Here is a 6,660-nt window from a genome sequence, read left to right as displayed (position 1 = left end):
CGCCCCCCTCGCCCCCCTCGCCCGCCTCAACCTCCGCGACCTTCTGGTACGCCTGCTGCCCCTCATACTTCTGGGCGTCCGCCTCGTGTCTGAGCAAATATAGAACAGCACGGGAAGTAGCTTGTGTTAATTATCCATAGTACGAGCCCTCGTAACCCCAAGCGATATGGGAGCGAGAAAGATGCTGCAAGGAGACGGAACCGAGAGGAACTTCGTAATTCGGTTCAGGAGCAGAAGGAAGCCGACGTCTTCGAGGCGAGAACGAAAAGAAGAATAAGAGCGGCTGAGCGACGGCGACGCTGACGGCCGCTGCCAGCCAGTTGGCTTCTGTTAATCTCAAAACGGAATTTTTGAGCCTTTGCTCGAGGTGCGTTGACGAGAGACGTACGGGAACTTTTTACGCGGATTCGATCTTGCCCAGGAAAAGTCTGTTGATCTTGGCCAGTGAATTTGTTTCGCTGACTAATCTAGATTGTATTTTCGAAGCCAGGAAAATCTTTGAGTTTTGCCTTTTATTCTGGTTGCGAGCAAAGCGTTTACTTGAATTGAAAAAGAAAAAGATCAAGGTTGAGGACTTTCCCGTTGTTAGAGTGCAGCGAGAAACACGAATTCTCAGGTTCGTGGAAGACGTTGTTTATCACGGCGCGACGCAAAGCCCCTTACACTTTCATAAGCTCGACGCATCTAGCCGGCATACGTAATCGGCCGCTGAAAAGAAGTCGCTACCGAGATAAAGTCACAAACAGAAGAGGGAGCGCAGGGTTTAGTCAAGTGCAAACTCTCGGGGTTCTGCATAACTTGTCCATCGCAGCTTCCCTTGCGAAGCTCCACCTCCTCCCCTCGCCCCGCCTTATGCGCCTTCCTTCCTCTCATTCCTCTCATTCCTCTTATTCCTCTTATTCCTCTGCTTCCGGCATGGCCTCCCGTTTCCACTCGTCTCCTTTTGTCTTTTGCTTTGTGCACTCGCAGATGCCTCGGCTAATAGGATTAGCCTGTCTTTCCGGAGGTCGGCACATTGAAAAGTCAAGAAAAGAAATAACGACGGAAAATGCGCCGAGCGTAACGATTCTTCCATCACAGTAGATTCGGCCAGAGATTCTCCCTGAAGGCTGCTGGCGCCTCCACGTGCCTCCAGGTCCCGCAGGAGGCAAGAAGCTCTTGGCGTTCACTTGGGAAACACCTTTTCCCCACAGGTTGGCCCGTAGTCATCTTTCGAAGGGGCTTCGGGCTTGGACCTCGCTTGGCCTGAATGTTGAGACTAGTGAGGACGAACGGAGGGACGAGGGCAGGGTAGCGGGAGTAGTGGTGGTAGGAGCGGAAAAGCAAATAAGAAAAAGAAAAGGAGAACTGGTCGCGATAAATCACTGCGGCCGTCCGGCCTGCAGGGTTTTATTCACGATCAGTTCTGTACGCGGGACCCACTGTGGGACTAGCCGAGTGAGTATGTAGCTCAGGATTCGACGTGACCCACGTCGAGGAGGTCGTCACGTGTTAAAGTGCGTGCTTCCTGCGGATCCACCGGCATCGCTCACTCGGAGTCTGTCTTTCCTCCCTTTCCCCCCTTTCACCCCTTTCACCCCTTTCCCCCAGATCTGTCTCTCTTTACACTCAACCCTCTTACGCTTAGACACTCGAAGACTCATTTTTACGAGAGCTCGTTTGATGGCCAATTAAAATTGGAGCTGAGGAAAGAGGCCTACGTAATATTGAGTCGCGTTCGTCTGTGCTGGCTCGTGAGGCTCGTGAGGCTCGTAAAGCCTCTCGAATATTCGCTTTCCCACGCATCGTGAATCGCTTCGAGCGCCTGCAGCCTCGGGAATGGCCGCACGCGTGCCTTAAGAGATTCAAATATTTCGAGAGAGCCGGAAGGCAGAGTGTCGATAAGCGGTGCCTCCAGGAGGCCCTTAACTCACGTCACGGAAAGACGTAATACAGTGATTCGGTCGTCCGATAATCGATCGTGCGAAGAAGGATAAAAATTGTTGAGTTTCGAATAGGCAAAGCGCACCAGAAATGATTTTAAGGGCGAAGCTTAACGACCTCACCGAATGCCACTGCAAAGCCAAAGCAGCCAGTAAAGTTTTCATTTCCGGCGAGAGGTCGACGGTTCCCGGTCACATACTCCACACGCGTCACCAGCCCCCGGGGCCACGTAAACCGACCGAAATTAAAGAAAGTCAATTACTCCTGGAGCCTTTCTGAGTTGCGGCCGGTGCTGATAATTATAAATTGCCTCACGTTCGGAATCGGCTACCAGAAAAACACAACCGAAGTTGACGAGTTCGACGCGCATTGACGACTCCAGAATGAAATGCGGTTCAACGATTATTTACATATGAACAATGTTTGAGTGAAGTCGTGGGCAAACACGAGCTCGTTCGTTTCGAGTCGTTACTTTCGAATGCACTTAAACGCCATATATACAAGCTCCACCGTACGAAAACGTATTTGCTATGCAGCAGCAGCAGCAGCAGCAGCAGCAGCAGCAGCAACAGGAATGCTCCATGATGATTCGTTACTCCCTCAGCCGACAGCCGGGACGCTGAAGCGACGCGGCCGGGATCCTCGGATTTGTCGAGACTCCTTTGCGCTACGTCACATCCGTCACATCCGTCACATCCGTCACGTCCGCTCGACTTTTCGTCTCTCCTTCCGCGAAGACAGGCTCGAAGCATCGCAGCCGTGCCGACCACGTGTTTCTCCGAGAGACTCTCCCTGAGGAGAGGAGGGCTCAGGCTCGATTCGGAAGCAAGTACAGCAAAGAGCGAGAAAGAGACGAGGAAAGACGGAGCAGAGAGCCAGTAGGGCAAAAAGCACGGGAAACGTGGTGGCTCTTCCTGACAAGCGAGCCTCCCGCGAGACGGCGAGACGGCGAGCCGACTCCTCGAGCGGAGACCACCGTGGTACAGCCCGATTCCCGTGGTACCGGTTCCCCGGGTTATTACCAAGCAGCTTCGCTAACTACGCCGTACTTGGTGCAGTGGCAGCTCGAAATTTTCAAACTTCCTACGCACACATAAACGACTCTCGCCTCCTTTGAACTCGTGGGAACGCGCGAGCGCGATGGGCGAGTCGAAAGCAGCTTCTAATATCCGAGATGACTATCCAAAGAATAATCGAATAATATCTCTCGGAAGGTCAAAAAGCATCCTCGTGTAGTTGAATCACGTGAATCGCATAAATCACGTGAATCACGTAAATCTGGTGAATTATCGGTCGTTACCATCGGGACGAGTGAATCTCGTCTGTAAAATGCGCTCGATAATGATGAAGAATGCAAACGAGGTTCGAGGAGTCGCGCCGCGTCGAAACAACAAAGACGAAAAGTACCTCGTCGAAGTTGCGCGTTACGATCCTTGCCCGTGGAATTCCCGTAAATTCCATCTCTGGCTACGCATGTCAGTCTTTAGTCTTTATGCCAGCTACAGCTGCCCCCGCGTCTGTTTCCTATACGGGTAACTAACTTTTTCCTAATCTTTCTAATTGAGGGGATTTGCGAGGAGCTTCCGTTTCCGCGGAGCAAATATCAGTCAAGGAGGCCGGATATTAGGTGTCGGATTAAGCGTCAAAGCTGATGGGCTGATTGCTGACTGCTCCTCTAGAAAAGTTCAGCCATCGTAGATCCTGGCATAAAATAGTGCGAGTAGTCGAGGGGAATTCGGATGGGTAAATCAAGGCCGCAGGAGGCAGCTACTCCATGATATGAGGCTATCCGCGAAATGTGAGGTCGGCTGATACGACCCCCTTCCTGGAAGACTGGCTGACTACACTACGTGGTTCCAGGAGAGGCGCTTGATAAGTGAGTCAGTGGAGGCCAAGAGAGAGAGAGAGAGAGAGAGAGAGAGAGAGAGAGAGAGAGAGAGAGAGAGAGAGGGGGAGGGAGCGATTCCAGTGAAAGACTTCCGACGGGAACGGCGACCTGCTGGACGTTCGTTGTAAGAGCAAAGGTCCGATTGTCCAGATACGGCTTATCGGATCGAAACACGAGCTTCTCGCATTGAAGGAGGACAGAGGCGATTTGAATTATATTTTACACCTGGCCCGTACGATGCTCGTTTGCATACGTTTTGAAAAAGGGTTACACGTTGCGCACCGATGGAAACAAATGGCATTTTAATGCAAATGACGCGTCGCCGAAGACGCGCGCGTTGCCGCTGCGGCAGCGGCCGAGACTGCACGTTTTGTTTTACGACCGCGTGGAGCCTTTCGTAACGCGTGCGTTAATATTTGTCGTTTGAGATGCGCGTCGACATAAAGTACCAGCTGGCATCGACTATCGCGCAGCAGGTATTTGAATACAGGCGTTTATTAAAGGCACATCGGGATGCAATGGGACGGTAATGGGACGGTGAGGCGTCGGGACGCGAGACGCGAGACGACAGCGACGCTGGCCTTTTAATAATCACCGATTCGCAACTCCTGTAAATCCTGAGCCTTCCCTTGCCGCTCGTCCCGCATTTCGCTCCGCGAGAGGCTGAGTCCGAAGGGGCCGGAGGGGCCGGAGGGGAAGGTGGAGAAGGTGGAGAAGGAGAGGACTCTTGTCTTCTAGCACCCCTCCTCCCTTCGAGACGCCTAAGATTTCCTACCCTCTTTCCGCCTTCCGTCTTCTTCTGCCTCGTGCATCGCTTATTTCTCGAACGAAGCCTAAGTAGTTTTGTCTAGATGGGAAAGCTGCCGAAATCCAGTGGTGGCTCCTCGCTCTAGGGTGAACCGAGTGAATCCTCCCAGGAAGAGACAAAACGTCGCTGGCTAAGAGAAAATAAGTGGAAGCTAATGCTGCCGGATTTCCTCCCAATCTCACCGATCCCAGCATCCACCAAGGTGGCCGCCTAGCCGACTGTAGTAGAGCACGGGGCAGCGCTGATCGATTGACGACTCGACGGACGGAATTCGCGAAATAAATCAGGGTTGCAAGGGACAGCCAGACAGGTAGAGATGGGTACAGGTACAGAGAGAGAGAGAGAGAGAGAGAGAGAGAGAGAGAGAGAGAGAGAGAGCGCTCTCCCCATAAATCGCAATCGTCGGTCGTTAGGGCGATACACGAGCGTTAATTATCGTCCGGCCGATTGAATCCGATCGATAAAAAGCAGCTCCTTTCTTTTCCTGAGGCTCGCGGGTCGCGGGTAGGGGTTGAGCGCACCGGGTGGCCTTGGCGATTCCTCCCTACGTCTTCGTTCTTCACGTCGCTCGTGATTTCCTTTTGACTAGCCAGGAGAGTTGGGGCTGCCAACGAGTGCGCCAGGCGACCTGTGATTCGTGCTTTCGAATGCTCCATCACAGGATCGTCGTGATGCAAATGCTTGAGGAAACCGAAAGAGGAGCTGGGGTTGTTCGGATTCGTGTTCACGTTTTCATCATTAGAAATCGCCAGTGGCGCGTTATCTTGACCGAAGCAGAGCATTGGGAGCAGGCAGCGCCCCCATGGCTGACGCAATTCACAGGCATTAGCGAAATTACTCGGGCCGAGACGCAAAGCCCGGAGCCTTCGGCTTTCGGCCCCTTCGGCCAACTTTTTCTTCTCCGACGACGCGAAAAATGCGGCAGCCGCAGCGGCCGATCTTCGCGATGCCTCGAAGCACAGCGCGAACTTCAGCATTCCCGCATTCCCGCATTCCCGTATTTGCGATGCGATTGCTATGGGACCCTTCTAGGATTCATCGGCCCACATCAAGACGATCGATGCTCCTTCGGGATACATTTTGCCCGCCGCGTAGTCTGCTAAGAGATTTCTCAAGCGAAATATGCCCAAGAGCAGCTACTAGGACAAACGATATTTTCATTCTAATGCCGGCAGCCATCCGGGTACATCAGTTTTCGTGAGGCTCAAGCGCTCCTTAAACGGTTCATGCATTATGGATTAAGAAATCTATATTGCTGGGGCGGAGCACGTAATCAAGAGCCCAACGACGAAACTTGGCCAAAGATCTTGCCGACATTCCCACAGAAGTGGAGAGCTTTCAATTTATTCGGCAAGTTGCGAACGGCCAATTAAACGAGGAAGCTGGATAACTCGTCCTCCGCGGCTTTCGCTCTCTTCTCCCTTCCTCCGTTCCATCTTTCCATTCGCCTCGAAATCGTCGCTGTACTTGACATTGAAAGTAACAGCTGTAACGAGTCAACATCCCGTCCAAATATACGATACTCCCGTCGGCCGACAAGGTGTCGCTTCCCAAGCTAAAGCCCGACTGTCACGTACAGACTGCGACACGACTTCATCTACCCACCCTAGCCGCTGCAATTTCCGCTATTTTTACCCCAAAAGCTTCTCGGTCTATCCTCACGGCACGTTCTTCAAATAAAAGCCACTGCTCGAAGCACGCTCATCCTACTCTGGACGCTACTGTCCCTACTGTCCCTACTGTCCCCGACTCTGTCGTCACCATCTCGCGCAGAGCATCGCGCTCTTCCACCTTACCCCGAGAGAGTCCACCCTCTTCCCCCCGGCTCCCTACCTGCCTTTTTCCCTTTAATCTTCCGGCAAGCAAAGATTTCCCGTGCGCAAAAACAGCTTCCAGGTCAGGAGATCTCGGACGCAATCTCGCGCCATTACGAGCGGCACGCGATGACTCTCGTCTGTCCATTCTTCTGCCGGCGAAGCGCAAGGAAGTTGGAAGCTGCGGGTCGGAGCTGGTGGCGAGGGTGACGAGGGGGGCGAGGGGG

This window comes from Cephus cinctus, unplaced genomic scaffold, assembly GCF_000341935.2.
Source record: "Cephus cinctus unplaced genomic scaffold, Ccin1 Ccin1_scaffold1303, whole genome shotgun sequence".
NCBI classification, from domain to species: Eukaryota; Metazoa; Arthropoda; class Insecta; order Hymenoptera; family Cephidae; genus Cephus; species Cephus cinctus.
The sequence above is the reverse complement of the archived record's forward strand: the minus strand, read 5'-3'. Positions refer to the sequence as shown.